Genomic DNA, 17,883 nt, shown 5'->3' with positions numbered 1-17,883 from the left:
TTATTCATTTTCATGAATTATTCAAATCCTTCATTATAATAAATTTCACTTATCTAATCTGGTTTTTGTTGTTCCTCTAAGCTATGAAATCGCCTTCATAGAAAATGTATAGGTTAAATTTTAAAAAAAGAAAGCCAAAGGGGACGAATATCAGATAGAAAAGGTCAAACTCCACAATAAAAATCACTCGTAAAAATTAGTGAGTAGAATTAAAATTTCCCGGAGCATGCCAAAGAAGAAAAAAGGAAAGCAGACGTTAAATGTGCCCCACCTTAGCCAATACCCGCACGATTGGGATGTCCTTGGTCATTCTAGATCTGTAGACAAGGTAATAAATCTAGTTGAAGTCACAGAGACACCAGTTATCATCACCGTCTTGCAGAGTGAGTGGGGAATCATTAAGAAATCTTCGCTGTCTATCCCCCATCATTCAGAGTATGATAATCACGGTGAGAGAGACACTCAGAGAAAGAAAGTTGCAGACGGCGAGTGGCCTTGATTGTACTGTGAATGTCTCAGTGAGGAACGATTATAGGGGTTAGGTGTCTCGCCTCTGGGAAAACCGTTCGCCACTTAGGTCTGCAGGGATTGGGAGGTTCTTTAATTCAGTGACTTGAACGTTATTCCTCTTTGTAAGTTAACTGTGACCTATTGACGCCGTGAATCCTCTCTTCGCATCTATTAAATGATAGTTTACAGGAATTTAATAAACGCTACACGAAATTATACAGACAAAATTCGCTTTGAAGTATTTTAAATTGGAATTTTTTCGTTAGAATTTCAGCAGATTCTAATTAACTTTTAAGATAAATTTATATCTTATATGCTACTACTATTGTCGATATTAGCCTATAAACTGACGCGAGCTTCTGTTATTTTCAATTTAATAGAATATTCAACTAGAATGTTAACACGATAAAGGTGTTAATTAATTCTTTTAAAAGTACTTTTACCTTTAACGCGTTTCTCTTGTTGTTGCTTCTAGAATAATAGTTCAATCTGTAAAATTCAGAAAATTACATACACATTTTCGTATATTTATGATTTTATTTTTTTCATAGTGAGAAAATTGCAAAACGCTATCTCATTAAAATAAAAAAAAAAGTTAACTTTACCAAGTTGTATTTACAGTTATTTTACTATAGAAGTACCGACACGCCATTACCACTCGCAAGGAACAAGTAAGAAATCGCTTCTGGGAAGAGAAGGGTGGGACTTTCCACCTGTCTCAACCAGGTGTGCTTTTCCCTAAAGTCAAATGAACGACAATGTCGCCATGATTGGCTGACAGGCAAAAGACTCGCTGCAAGTTCAGACCAACCCCCCAAACTACGACAGGATCTATGTCGCCAAAGCCAACACGCTTCGTTGCCATATCAACTACCACAGACAGTAATTTAGTATTGGTCACGTGATCAGTTGTAGAAGTCCCACCTCCGAAGTTGGGAACCTCCCAGGGAAATTAGTCGATCGCATGTTGGACGTTGCTCCTTTTTCTTTTTTTCCCCCTCCTTTTCTCTTTTTGTGTGAAATGATGTGGGTCGTAACATCGGAAATCCTATACTTTCTACTTTGCCATTTTTTTTTCTTGTTTTGCATTGAAGAATTTTATAACTTATTTCACATAAGTATGAGGTTCTAAATAAAATAAGGTAATGTAATATATTGTTATTTATATTTTTATGTGGGTGATTTTTGCATGGGATTTGATCGAAAATGACTTTTAACATTTTCTTATAGAACCTCTTCTTTAATATTATCTCATAAAAATCTTTTCAAAATGATCTCCTGTAACGAGCTTTCTCTATACACTTTGCCTTTGGTAACTAAATCTAAGAATGAATTTTTTGGAACTATTTTTACAGGAAAAAGAACTCAATATCGTGTAGTTTTTTTTATAACAAGAGTTATTTAGAGTTAGTTTTTATATATATATATATGTATTTTTTTATTGAACATAACTTGTAACCTATTTATTGTTCTAAAGAATTCTATTTAAAGCATAGTTCTTATAGAAAAATAAAAAACCTTAAGAGAATTTTTATAAATTTCTAGTATAAGAAATTTATTTTGATAATATTGTAGATAAACTTAAAACATTTTTTACATTTACAATTGGATTTTTTTTTTTTTTTTAAATTTTCACAATACAACTACGCTCGAATCTTTCTCTTAAAACCTTCGGGTATTAAAAATTCATGAATTAATGCTAAGTTTATTATTTTAAATAGTTTTAGAGCGGAGATTATCTCTTATTAAATGTAGAATCTATGCATTTTTAGAAATAAAGAATTAATATTTGCATGGAGAGAAAGTATCGATTCGGTCTTCTAAACAATTTAATTTATTTAATTTTAAGATATTTAAAAGTATTAATCTGTTAAGGCGTAAATCAACAATCGTTATTCGCATTCGGAATTTTCAAAAAGAAGAAAGCAGAAAAATCGATTTTCAGTCAGAGAGAGAGAGTCTTTGCTCCTTAAAGAATGGTGCTCGCTTTCTCTATCTGATGCAAATAGGGCCCAAAGGATCTTCACCACATTTCCCCCCTTTTTTTAATGTTTTATTCTTTTTATTTTTTTAAAATAAAATTTATAGCCAGAAGTAAATATGATAAACGTCAATTTTCTGATATTACTTATCGATGGGAAAATTATTCCAACCAATAAAAAATTGTTTGAAACTTTCAAAATTTATCATGTTGATGGAAGTAATAAATCGATTAACATATGGGAACTTATGCTTAAATTATCTTAAAACAGATTTAATTGTTAAATGATGTAGAAGGTTTGATTTTAATGGGGGTATTTCGATTAAGGAGTTTAATTTTTTTTTTAAAGGTGGAGAAACGTTAAAAGGTTAGGTCAGTTACTCAATGAGTTATCTTGTTACATGTTATGTATAAGTCTATGAGTCTACACACTTACACAACCATTAATTCAATTAAAGTATAGAAATATGCCAGAATGATATTTAATTAATGTAAATGTATGAAGTTATAAAGTAGTATAGTGATTAACGAAGAAACTTAAATTCATGTTACTGATTTAGATGAAATAAATGAACTTTTGTAAGAGGTTATAAATAGAAAATAGATCAATATTTATTACTAAATTTATCACTTGGACAACAGGACGACGATAGAAAAAATATATAAAATAATATCAAGAGAAAAATGATAAACGTCTAAAACAATTCTCTCAAATTTATGAGAATTTAAATAAAAAAAAAAAAAACCCAAAAGAGAATTAAATATTCTTTTACTCATTATCTCGTGTTTAAATTAATATAACTGATTTACAGATGAGAGACAATGTCAAATTAATTTTCCATTCTAGCAAATTGTTTGCATAGATCTCGTACATTAGAAAGACATTTTAAAAGTAAAGCAATATCATTGTTTCTCCCCCTCATATTTTTATGTTAATTCTGATGAATGGATGTGTCTACCACTAATGCAAACAGGGAGACAGTTTAACATGCAAGTAACCAGGTTCCTGTTTGAATTATATATATATATATATATAGTGGAAAGCATTTTGTTTCCTTTAAACTTGTATCAGTCTTTCAACCATTGAAACACTATTGGAGAGTAACATTAACCTAGACTCGGATTGTTTATTCTATGAGTTATCGAAGTGTTCATGACGTAATTATGAATATATATATTCGTACACATGTGCCGTGTTCCTCATTGAATGATAAATCTGTTTGACTTTGTGATAATTTAAATTTCCGCGAGTGTCCACGACAGTTTAAATTTTAATGAAATATATAGATTAGATGAATAGTAAAACTACTGAGATTTCAGAAATATTTTTTGATATTTGACCTCATTTAATTTACATTCCGTTCAAAATATTGCAAGTAATGATAAATTCCTTCATTTTAAAAAATATTTTCGTTAATTTATATAAATAATAATCGTATTTAAATGCTTATTTTCTTAATTAAATTAGTAACGTAAGTAAAATTCTGATTTTAAAATTAAGTAAGTAAATTAATTAAGAATTTAATTCGATTCTTAAATGTGATAAACCTTGAATAGTATTAATATTATGAAATTCTTTAAAAATTTTATGAGTTTAAATAATATAAATGATGTTATTCTTTAGATTTTTTTTATAAGATAAGAGTAATTAATTAAGTTTGACATTAAAATCGAAGTGGATAAGTCTGCAAAAGTACCTAATATTTGAGTCATAGTAAAATATTTTTAGGTAAAACTGCGAACAGACAAACTGCCGAGTGATTTTTCCATCTCAAACAGTTACAATGTTCTCAATGGAACTTAAGAATATTTTACTCTCCAACATCCGTCTTTATGCTCTTCTTACATTAATATTGCAAACTATTAAGCTTGTAAATTAAAAGTTTAAGTAAAAAAGAGCATTGTACGAGTAATTTAATATATTTTTAAATTATATAATTCGTTTTATATATAATAGGATAATAGAAAAACCTATCGAATCTATGGGTGAGGCTCACTCTTCCATAAAACATAGTTGTGATATAATAATTGGATTCACGAAATCTCTAATGAAAAATCGAATTCATTCCTAAAAAAATCAAAGAAAAATATAATTTAATTCTGTAAAAAATAGTGTAAAATAACTGTAAAAAATGTTATTTTTATTATAATTTAAACATAACGGTTCGATGTTAGAATCATTCTTTAATTTGAAAAGGAAAAAATTTACCAAATAATCCCGTAAAAACTAGTTAGAAGATTTTTATATTTAGAAAAATTACGGTATTATTTTAAAATTAATATAAAGCAACAGTGTGTGTATATATATATATATATATATATATATATTATATATATAAAAACACCATAATTTTCTGTGAAAAAAATAATAATAATTTTAAAAAAAATCAATGAGAGAAATCTAAAATGATTCATTGTCTAGTAATCCCACGATAAATCCATTAAGTTATTTTTAAAAGAAGAAGAGGAAGAGGAGGAGGAGGAGGAGGAGGAGAAGAAGGAGGAGAAGAAGAATAAAGCTTTAATATTCTGTAGCAAAAAGTGCGTTTATTTATTTAGCGAAAATCGCTTCAACAATATCAAAAAAGATATAGAATTTTATTGGTATCTTATGTTCCAAGTTTTGTATGGACGCTTAATTGCACAAGACGCTTTAAAACACCTGAAACCTTTCCTAGTTTTAAAGAAATGGAATTATCGTGTTGAAGTGGAAAAAGAAGTAATGATGAACGGATTGAGACATCCTTTTCTTGGATGGGATGCTGGAAATTATATTTACTTCTGCTGCATTCTGAATATCGGATTAGTGTGCATTTGCCGAAAACCTCTAACTTTTCTCGGTATCGCCAGTATGAAGCAGTATTCTGTATTTGGTTCCTTGAAAAGAGTTATCTTCTATAGATGTAGGAAAATTTATTAAATTCGGTTTACGAGTGTAATAAGGTTGCTGGAGGGTCATTTTGTGGATAAAGAGAGAGAGGGAATGAGTGTAAAAAGAAAAAAATGGTTTACAAAGTTATTACGGGATTTAATTTTACACATAAAATGCACTTTTAATATGTATATATGTATATAAAATGAAAAATAATAAGTTATTCGCATTAATTTCAATATAAAATGTTATAATTTATGTTTATTTAACTCCCGAAAGTTTTAAAATCTCGATTAAATTGGTTTTAGATTTTTGTAAGGATTGATTTTCGTATTCAGTAAATTTAAAAGATAAAAATTTATCATTTAAATTAAATTTGCGATAAATATTTTAATCTCTTTAATTATGAATTTCATTATTTAAGTGTAAATGTGGTTTTAGTTATGAATATTTTCAATGTAAAGTTATTGATATTTTAACAGAATATATTTGAAGTTTATATAAGTAAATATTGAGATAAATCAATGAGAAGTCAACGTAAGAAATCAGTGAATAACGTGGCATTAAGAAGTAATTTATTGAATGATTTCGTTATAAATCTGTTTTAATATTCTTAATTGCCGATTTAATTTAAGTTAAATATTCTTATAATGATCAATATATTTAAAGAAAAATCATTTATACTTTAATAAAATCTATTTAAATTCATACAAGTCTTCAGCTTAATCAACGGAAAGTTAAAATGAATAAAATAGCTTTACGGACTAAAAATAATCTCGAATGATTTACTTGGAAATTTATTACTAAATCCTTAATTGTGGCCTTAATATTATAAGTGTAAATAAGCTTTTAATTGTCAATCATTTTTTAATAAAATTTTATTTTGCACAAGTAAATATTAAACTAAACAATGAGGAATTAGTAAAGAATATATTGTTATAAATTAAAAATGATGTATGATTTAACTACAGTTCTGTTCTAATCTTCTTATATGGATTATAATATGCTTTTAAATGAAAAACTATTAATATTATAACAATATATGTCTGAATTTTACACAAGTAAGTATTGATCTAAATCAATGTAAAGTTATAAGATTTAGGGAATAAAAATGCATTAAAACTAAACTAAATTCTGAGTCTGATCTGTTCTAATATCTTTAATTATGGATTTATTTTTACGCAGTAAATGTGCTATAAACTACCAATATTTTCATGCAAAGTTACTGGTATTATAACAATATATATCGAACCTTACACGAGTAAATATTGAATTAAATCAACAAGAATTTATTATAAGACCTTGAGAATAAAATAGCTTAAAAAACTATGTTAAATACGATTTTAATTATTAATATTTCCAACGAGAAATCATTTATATGATAACAAAGTCTGTCTAAATTCTATAGAAGTAAATACCGAGTTTAAATTAGTGAAATAAAATAGCATGGAATTATCAATATTTTTAACGAGAAGTAATTAATACTATAACAAGAGATTTTTGAATTTTACAGGGATTTATTCGTGTAAAATTCAAAAATCTCTTGTTATAGTGTCGAAAGAAATTAACGAAGATTCGACATAAAAAATTCGTTAATAAAATAACACGAAGAACTAAAAATAGAATTGAATGATTAGAACAGAATGTGAAGCAGCAGCAAATGCTATCTTACAAGTAGTATGAGATAAAATTAATTTTAGGAGTGACTATATTAAACAAATTAGAGATGGTTGACAGAATCGTTTCTATTTTAGTTATACATATGAATAAGAATGCAACTAGGATGTTATTAGATTGTACAAAACTTGTAAACAACTACAGTACTACAACACAATCTCTGCTATTGAATATGTATATCATTTGTGATATTTTGGTTCTCATTTCTGTTGATTATAAATTTTAATCAGATGTTATATCAATATTTAAACTCAACTTTAAATAATTAATAATTAATTATCATTTTATATATTTCGGGGTGTAAATCGTTATGTTTTGCATATTTTTACATAATTCATATTTTAGTGTTTATCATTAAAATGAAAAAAAAGAAGAAGGAAAAAAATCGTTTAAAATCTATTTCTAAAAACCTGAAGGATCGATATTATTATGTTCCTTTTTTTTTCTTGTATTTTTTAAGTTTTATTTTCGCAGTTTTGCTGTTCGCGAGAGGGAGAGAGAGCTGCCATTTACATTCATTGATCAGATATTTGGCTGGCTAAACTAATAAAGATATATTGCCCCCACAGGAGATTTTTAGGAGTATCTCACTTTCTTATTAACATGAAAATATTATACTCATATTTAAAGTTAGCAACTGTTTCCCGAGAAATATCAAAATATCAAAAAATAAATAGGAAAATGGAGTATATAAAAATATGAAAAAATTTTGCATAATTTTAATAGAAAAATAATAAAAATTCAGTAAAAAATCACGTATTAAAATAACTTATGTACAGTACAGTACAGTACTTTATATATTTATTGTATATTATCAGTTGGAATATTTTCTAGGCCTATATTAAACCATTAAAATTTACTCAGTATAAGTTATTCTATAATACTACAATCGAACCTGTAATAAAGGCAATCTCTAACAGAAATCTTTTTTGAACAAAAATGCATACAAAATAACCTTTAAACAACGACTACCTTCGAACAACGGCCATTTTTACGCTCCAGACAGTGGCCGCTGTTTAGAGGTTTTGACTGTATAATGTTAATCCTAACACCTAAACTACATTTACAATTATAGTTACTCTACATATAACCTGTTACATATTATAATGAGGTGTAATTATAAGTGAGATTTAACTATAATATAGTTATATCTAAGGAAGTGTTACCACACGACGGCTTGAAATCGTACAGAATTGCGAATTTTGTCCAAATTTCGAGATTTTTCTTCCTTTTACATATTACCACTCATTACTGCATTCAAAATTCTACTATTTTCATTTAAAAAATATGCTTTCTTGATAAGAGAACATGAATATTTCTATATTTTTAGGGTGTTTTAATGAAAAAGTTTCGTACCAGTACGGAAAACCCGAGCTAAGTTAACAAGATATATCCCTGATATCCATAAAAATATATTCTTATTCAAAAAATAAGGAGGTGTATGTTACTTTACCTTTTTTTCATATACCCTACGAGACATATGGAAAGGTGTGATAATAATAGAAAAGTAAAAATAATATATTGTATACAGAAAATTATTTTACATGCCTTTTTATATATATAGGCTAAGTTAGTACTTTATTTTACGTACAATTTATATGTAAAACAAAGTATGTATGGTGATAACGAAGGCTTCTTAATTGATTTTAATTGGAAAGGATACACTAAATCTTGAAACGATTATCTATTTTAGACCTAAATCTATAAAAATTCTTTACATAAAAATTTAATTTAAATTTCTATCTCGGAAATGAAATTTTATTTGATTTAAAATTTACAAAAATTCCAAAATTATTCGAAAAATTAGCTTGCAAATGATATCTTTCCATTTTTCATAATTCGTAATTTTTTTCTGGATGAGTTCATCAACGATCTTTTTAACAGAATTTATAGCAAAATTAAAACACAAAAAATGAAATATACATTATTCAGAATGTTTAATTCTAATAAAAGATTTGTTAAAAATAAAAATTTTGGTAATTTAAAATTCACAGACTTCATTTTACATTTATTTTTTTACATTTATAACTATGATATATATAACATTATCTTCATTAAAGTTCATTAAATGAAGAAATCACGTGTTTTTATCAATGTTAATTGTACGATTGTTATAAACTCTTACCTAATTTAAGAGAAAGAAATGTAAAATATTCAACTTTATTACAATATATACGATTAAGTTGTGAAACTGTTTATAACTATGTAATTAATGCATTTAAATTATGTAGTTTTATATTAAAAATATAAATTTTTCTGTTTTTGTTTATTGTTTCCCCTTGTATAAAAGTACCTCTTAATCTAGTAAACCTATTAAAATAGAGTCATTGAAGTTTATTAAAGTGTAATCAGGATTTTCTAGTTACAACAAGCTTCAAAAATTACTAAATTAATATTAATTATTAAAAAAAATTAAGAATAAAACATAATTTTAGCCCTCTCGAGTAATTTTCTCTTGTAATATTCTCTAAAGAGTAGGAGTTACTCAAATAAGTGCTTTAAAGAATCCTTCTTGATTACAGTTTACTCCATTGAGAGTAGTAGAGTTTCATTAAACTAAGTTATCAGTTACAAAATAATTTAACTGTGTATGTATGGAAATTTATAAAGGAAATTTTATAAGTATCTATACGCAAGAAACTCGATTTTCAAAGCATTTTTTTAATTATAGAAAAGGAATTAAATTTTTAATTTTTTTATTATAAAAATATTCTTCTTACCGAAGATAAGTTGAGAAGAAAGTAGAAATCGTATACGATAAGAATTTTAGATCCTTCGGATGTTATTCAAAGACAAACAAACACGAGATAAAATTGAATCCTGGAATATAGTTTGGCATCGGTTCTGCCAAATTCATTATTAATGATAAAAAATGATATCTATGTTTTCAATATTAATGATAAAAAATGATGTATGCGAGTACATTTGCATCGGTTTAGAAAGTATTTTCATGTTCTTTGTACTGTAATATCGGGAGGAGAGGTATGATCTTGTCACGTTTCTGTTTCTTTGCTGTAAAGTGCAACTGCACTCTACATCGAGTCTTTTTCTGCCTGATCACTGGATAAATATTCTACAAAAGCTGATAATTATTCGAATTTTATGTAGATAAATAAACAAGATAATCCTTCTCTTCCTATCTAATTGATAAATATCTGAAGTTCTTCAATCAGCAATGATTCATTTCTTTATTAAATTTGTCTCGTAGTTAATCAATTATTATTTTTACAATTGATTATATCTTAACATTTTGATTAATCTACAATTAAACACGAATAAAACATTCTTTTTCTGTTTTTTTTTTAATCAAATCAGCGTGCTAATTATCAAGAGAATGGCGAAAATGTAACCGAAGCTAGAAATTTGCATCTTCACTTGTTCAGTAGAAGTCAATGATAAGAAAAAACAATTATATTGCAGGTTTATATTCTGTCAAAAAAAGGGATGATTTATTTATAGTATTAGTGAGATTTGGGATAAGAACTGATATCTTAGTAATACTATAAATCAAATATATGTCCATAAGAAATAAACTTTATAAAAGAGATCAAAGACATGTAATAAGACTATATATTATCATATTAAGTTTATCGATTTATGAATGAATTATATTATGATTCTTTCTATAAATTTATTTTACAGAAAGAATTTTATAATATTAAATAATAATAATAATAATAATAATCAGGCATTATCAAAATTTATCCACGATTTTCTCTCATATTCGTGGAAATGAAAGAAATAATTTGACATTAATTTTTATATTTCCGCATTAAATATTAAAAAAATTTTTTTTTTAGAAAGTACTCTCATCATTTCGCAGATTTTCTTTCTATCAAAAAAACTAATAAAAAGCTAAAAATGGTTATTCCACTTCTGATGCTTTGTTAAGATACGAACTAATTCGCTTATTAGTATCTCCAGTATCACGTCATCTTTCAGAATTACTTAGAAATGATAAGAAAAATCATGCTCTTAATCTATTTATATAATGATAATGTTTAATTTAAGTAACTTTTCTAAATATATTCTACAAATTATTAAATTTTATATACTATTATTCGATTAGAACTGATTATTTTCCACTTTTGCACAAAGAAATCTTTCATATTTTTATTGATAATCTATTATTGCTTAACACTAAAAAACAATCGCACTTTTTAGTATATCAGAATCTTTATTTTATTATTATATTTTTAAATCGGAATTTTAAATTTGTTCTTAGGAATTTCCTCATTTGTCATTGGCTTATAATGTAAAAGATAGACTAGACAAATGGACAGTCTAAACGTTAAAGGTCTCAACTTTCCGTTTTGGAATTTTGGGTTCTAATCCCGGAGGAATTCAGCAATTTTCATGGATAGATTGACACGTCCCTCACCGCCCGGCTGTTCTCATTGTAGGCCTGACCAAACTTATGATAGGCATGAAAAATGCCCTCTTAGTACAGTACCTGCAGGGTGGAAAGAGTTTAATTAAAAAATTTCTGTTATACATTCATAATACAGAAATTCCGTGTAATTTATTGAATATAATTAAGTTTAAAACAATATTAAACTAGAATGTTAGCATTAAAAAAGGCGAAAATAAAATTCCTTTAAAAGTATTTTCGCTTCGGAATAATGTTTTAATCAAATTCAGATAATTTTATACACGTTTATCAATTCATATTATCTAGATTTATATGAAGAATCGTAAAATTAGCATAATAATTATGAATAATTACTTCATTGTGACTGATAAATTCAACTTTATACATTTCTTTAATGAATATAAACTTATTATATTTGTTTATTCTTTAATGATTAAAATAAACATCTTTTATTTTATTTTTGAAATATTTAAAATTAAAAAAAAGGCATTTTTAATTAACTTATTTATCATCATCTAAAAGAATATTTACTAAATGTCATTCTTTATCATTACTTAAACATTATTAAATTATTATTTATGCTAATGTGAGTTGGGCTTTTCAAAAAGAGGGATATGTTTGTGTTTATTTAGTTTTGCCATTTTTAATTATTAATATAAAGTAATGAGCTCTCTGAAGATTTTTGTAAATGTCAATGGAGTGAGTGGACGAGCTGTTAAAATAAGCGATGCCAAAAGCAAACAACTCGAAAACAAAGAAAGGAACACGAACCGAAAATCGAATTTTCTTCTTCAGAAATTCGTCAAAAATCAAATTCATACTTTCCGAATTAAATATCCGCTCAACAAAGTTAAATAGTTTTATATTAAATCGTGATAATTTTATTAAATTAAGATACTATAGCGCTTCGAATTTAAGACGTTTTTTCCCTCTCCCCCATATATTTTCGGATTTAAGAACTATCACTCTTCAAAATTCTGTTTATAGTAAACAATTTTAATGTATTTTTTCTGTTTATTTTATATTTTATATTAATTATAAAACTAAGTAGTTAAGTTTTTACTATATTTTCTTGTATTTAATTTCTAAAAATGCATTCGTAAATTTAGGGTATGTCATTCTTCAAACTCTGTATGTAATGAAGATTTTCTAATTTCTGTTTACTTTATATTATTTTCTTATATTTTATTTTAACTGCTGCATTATTGAAGTATACGCTCTAATAAATTATTCTAAGCTAGATTTACTTCTATCATCCAATTTTTTCCTCTTAAAAATCCCTTCTTTTGAAAGGGGGACGATTCAAATTCGAAAACGTTTTAAGTTCAAGTTATTTATTACTCTTCAAATGTCTGCGTGTAATGAAAATTTTATAGTATTTTTTCTATTTATTTTATATTAAATGTATTATTAACTATTTTTACTCTTTAATATAAATTCTTTTAAATTATATTTACTTCTGTCATTCAATTTTTTTCCCTAAAAATCCCATTTAAAAGTCGAGGCGTATCTTAAATTCGAAGCAAAATTAACGCATTTTATATAAATTTTAAAAATATAAATTCAATTCTATTCGTCAAAATAACCTTTATTTATTTATTCTCCAAATCTAAATGCATACACTATACACTTTTATATTCGGAATTTATTATATATTCATTTTTATATCTTAAGTTTAAATATATATATATATATATAAATTATTTCAAAAAAAATTGCAAATAATATTTAAGCTATTCACGAATATTTTCCGGTTCAGTTATTCTTTCTTTACAATTGAAAATGTCAAAGCTTGAAGTAAAAAGATTTGAATCTTGTAATTACAGAATGATTCTTGAAGAATTTTTAAAGGTAATTTAAGAATTTGATCTTTTTAAAGTAACTGAAAAATCCAAGATAAAACCTAAATCAGTGTTTTTTTTATGTAGAAGGGTGTCAATAGTGTAATTTTTATCTCTAAATATCCTGTTTTACATAGATGAATATTTAAATTCACCTGTAGATCTCTACACTGTGTAGAAAGTTTGCCTAATTTATATTCAAGAAGCATTTTATGAGTAAGTCTGTTTTAAAATTGATGGTTGACAGAAATTTCTAAGCTTTCACCCAAGAGTAATGTAGGTCTGTGTATTTTTTTTTTACCTTTATTTTTAAATTTTATTTTATCCTCTATCTATCTCAAGAATTGTTCTAACTATTCATCAAAGACTTTTTCCACTCCAAATCATTTTTCCAGCAAACCACATTGAATACCAATTATATGTATGGGCCTATCTTTTATGAACTTATAACCGCATTTGACAGAAGAATAGAGCTTATAATTCTTAAAATTGCCGTGATAATATTGTGCTTACGAAATATTTCTCTACAGAAACTATAAAAATAATAAATTATCTTCATTAAATAAAACGAAAAATTTCTATAATTTGAAGAGAAGCGTGATTCAAATTTCGGAAATTTTTTCCAAACCAAGACAATTTATTTAAAAATATCGAAGCATTCTTGATTTAGAAGTGTTAATTTTGTTTTTTCTCTAAAAAATTAAGAGTTTTATCATATATTAAATGAATTAGAACACTTCAAAATTACTTTCTAAGCAGCAAAAATGCTTATATGAATAATTACTTTGCTTTTTTTTAGATCATATTAAAGCTTAATACTAATAAATGAGTTTTCGCATGGCTTTGTTTTAGTTTAAAAAGCGAGTATTAATATTAATTCTTCAAGAATTAACTATAAATAATTGTGGTATATGTTTTTTCTAAAGGCTTTTTAAAGTTCATATCCCGTGATAGAGTTCTTTTCCTAAGAACACACTACCGGGGTTATTAAGGTTGTCTAAAAGTTGTGCAGAAGATAGGCATAGAGAAATCGTATTAAAAGATAAGTGTCTGTATATAAAAGAGAGTGCTGGGTTTGTTAAATGTCCTCAACCAGAAGTGACCGTGCCAAATTGAATTAACGCTTTTCTCTTCATCCTCTGACAGCTCTGTAATGGAATAGCGTTGTTCAACGGGGACAATAGTCAGATAGTGACAACTCGATCGCATGACTTCATAACTAATCTGTCTAGCAAAGAGAAAAAACTTTTTCTGTTGACATTATGAACATTGTAACGTGTCGATTTATGTAGCTGTCACTGGTGTATTTGCGATTTTAAGACCCAAGAGATAATTACTCTGATCGAAAGATGTTTAAAAGTATATTTTTTTCATTTATTAAATAGCAAAATTTTGATTAAAATGTCACAAGACGTACGCCTATAACAGGTGACGACGTTTTAAGAATGTCATATAACTAAACAAGTAAAAATATCCGTGAGCAATGACAAATTCTCTCAGTTAAAGATGAGAAATTTTCATTTAAAATGATTGATAACAATTTCTAAACATTTGAATTTTTAGATACTTCGTTGTATAACGAATGTAAGTTAATACTCGAATTCGTAAATGATAAGAATAATTCTAAATAGAGAGAAAATTTCATGTTTCAATAAAAACAAAATGACTCCAAGTGACTATTAAAACAGAAGAAAAATGAAGAAATTCTCGTTAACGACAGACACACGTTTTAATATCGACGAAACCCATAATACCGAAGCTTCGGGCGATAAAAAAAAAGAATGAAAGAAGAAGAAGGAAAAAATCGCTTGACACAATAAAATTAATTGGTTTCTAGAGAAGATTCTCTAGACGTAAATGAAGCGTCCAGCCATTTGTTTCATTTCAAAATGGAAGCTTCACGTTGTCACGAGAACGAAGACCAATAAAAAATCATCCCAAAAATTAAATAGACAATAAGGTCGAGTACTTATAAAAAGCAAGTAAGTGAGTGGGATCTTTAAGTTTAACGGTTATTCTAAGCCATTATATGCACCACACAACCGACACAAGTTTGCTAATGACGCCATCAAATTTCTGCTTTTAATTTACGAACGTTTTAAAGACCTGCTGTCTTGTACCGTGACCATTAAAACCATTCTTTGTAGGACCTTACTTTACATAATCACGTCATAATATCGGCACGAATTTGAGTTCTGTACGTCTAAACTATCTTGTAGAATTTTAGAATATCTCCCCTGAAGATTTAGATTCGAATCTAGCCATGGGTAAAGTCGTGTTGGTTGACAGTTCCAGGCCTTTCCTGCGAGTTTAAGAAGTACGATTGCATACGCTTCGTGAACTTGCTATTTTCTTATAGTGAATAATGCATGAGTGTGTAAAGCAATAGTGAGAAACGTTAGTAGTAGTAAAATATAACATATATATTAACCCAAACCTTCTTCAATTCGTAGCTTTAAACAAATATAGAAGAATAGTCTGACCGTTAATTGATTAATAAATATAACATTCACATTTTCTAGAGTAAAATATTGCTTAATACTTTATTCTATATTTTAATCTGTATATAAAAAAATGAATATTTACTGGAAAATAATCTAATGAGAATATTGAATAATGTATGATTGTGCATGCTTTTTTTATTAGGATTATGTGTTCTGGGATCAAAATATTCATAATTTAGTATTTATGTTGCATGCTTGCTTGAATTATAATTGCTAGCAGAAAGTATCTTGTCGTAAAGTACTTTTTTGCATATATATATATATATATATATATAACCCAAAGTTTGATAAATATGCAGTATTTTATAGAAAATATGACATATTTTTTATCCAATAATTTAATCTAAAAAAAATATATAAAATAATAAATGTGAAAAATTCTCCAAACTCTTCTTGCTCTGGAGAGTCGAAATTTTGGAGTTTATTGCATTTCATATGGGAAACCCATGTGAATTTTACAGTTATAGTTCTAACAGTTTTGTTCTAAAAGAGCCTAGAAAACGACTAAAATGCATTTTCTCCATATCTCTCTGGGGGAAACAAAATTATTAGAGCTTCTTATACTTCAAATGTATATCTATCTTTGTGAATTTCATCGTTCTAACTCTAATAGTTTTGAATACATCAACATTCAAAGTGAAAATATATATTTTTTTCGTAGAAAAAGATAAAAAATAAAGTAGAAGAATGATGTTTAAACCAAGAGCGTGAGTACCATTGGGGCTTATTAAACTTTTTTTTTCTTTTATTTCTTTGGAGAGGTAAATAAAAATAGCGAAACTTTCTTTTTTCTTTAATATGGTATTTTTCTGTAATTTTTCAGTCAAATTATATTAAAAGTGATATTATTTTTATGTAGAATATTCATAATTTATAATATCTTCATTAATCGTAAAATAAATTAGAGTTACTTTTGAAAAGTTAATTAATTGTCACTGGCGTAGACAATTTTCATAAAATTTATTAATGTTTCAATGATGAAGAGTCTTTACTGTTTCTGCTAGTTTGCAGTTTGACAAGAATATTAACAGAATTTTTTTCTTTACGTTTTTCTTTTATTTTTTAAATAAAGAAACTGCATTTTCTTATTATAATTATTATATTTTTGTAGTAAATTATCTATCTATCTTTCTTTCCAGATAAATTATTATTCTTTTATATAATGAATTTTTAAAAAATATCAACAGGTTATCAATAACTCAAAACTACTCAAAAAATAAAATGCCTACGATTATTAAAGCATTATTTATATAAAAATTTTGTTAATTATAACGTAATATTTATATAAGATATTAAAATTTTTAAAGAATTTTGTTACAGATTATATTAAACAATTAAAATTCAATTACTTTTTATCATAGTTGAGATACAATTTCTCTTTAAATATAAAAATTAATAGCCTTATAAAAGTAAAATGCAGTGTTTTTAATAGATTTATAATTTAATTTTCTTAAAAATACATAGTTCCGTGGCTTTAATGTAAATCTAATGATAATTTTTTACGTAAAGGAGTTGATTTTTATGAATTTAAAATGCATTTCTTTCATATGTTTCTAAGTTTTAAGTTAGTGTAGATATTAATTTGAGCATTAATTAAGATCTAATCACTTCTTTTGTTTAAGGGAAGATACAATCTTAAATTCGAGTTTGTCGAGCTTCAAAGTCTGCAGATAATGAAAAATTTTATATATTTAAAATGAGTTTTACTTATTTTAAATACATTATCCTTTAATAAATTATTTAAACCATATTTACTTGTAATTATGAACTTATTTTTTCCATGTAACTTCTTTGTAGAAGTGGGTGAAAAACTTCTACACAAATATTTTAATACTTTAGTGAATTATAATTTAAAATCATCTACAAATTTTCTAATTTTATTAATAACGTAACAATAATCAGAATAAAAATGTGAAAGATGTCATTTAAATTTTATCATCAAAAAACTTGTTTCGTATAAACGATAAAAATCTTCCTATCAAAGTTTTTACAATAGAAATCATAAAATACTTTCCCACAAAAATCATAATCAAGATAAATCAAATAAATTATATATACATAAACTTCTTAGATTAAAAAATAAGGGAGGAAAAAAGAATTCTTACGTATGCATTTTTTTAATCATA

The 17,883-nt window shown here is 26.0% G+C and overlaps 1 protein-coding gene across 4 annotated transcripts in view; it reads left to right on the top strand.

Moving 5' to 3' along the window:
- Nucleotides 1-17,883, top strand: part of LOC136976561 (uncharacterized) — a 171,195-nt gene that overhangs the window by 56,093 nt on the left and 97,219 nt on the right. The window contains exon 1 of one of the 4 annotated variants that reach the window (XM_067271895.1): nt 1,617-1,652. The exons of the other annotated variants lie outside the window; for them this stretch is intronic. The gene's annotated coding sequence lies outside the window, so the exon portion shown is untranslated. Of the gene's footprint in view, nt 1-1,616; nt 1,653-17,883 lie in introns of those variants that run through there. 4 annotated transcript variants of the gene reach the window in all.

This window comes from Centruroides vittatus, unplaced genomic scaffold, assembly GCF_030686945.1.
Source record: "Centruroides vittatus isolate TY-2023 unplaced genomic scaffold, ASM3068694v2 contig_401, whole genome shotgun sequence".
NCBI lineage: Eukaryota > Metazoa > Arthropoda > Arachnida > Scorpiones > Buthidae > Centruroides > Centruroides vittatus.
This window is presented reverse-complemented; position numbering and strand designations above follow the sequence as displayed.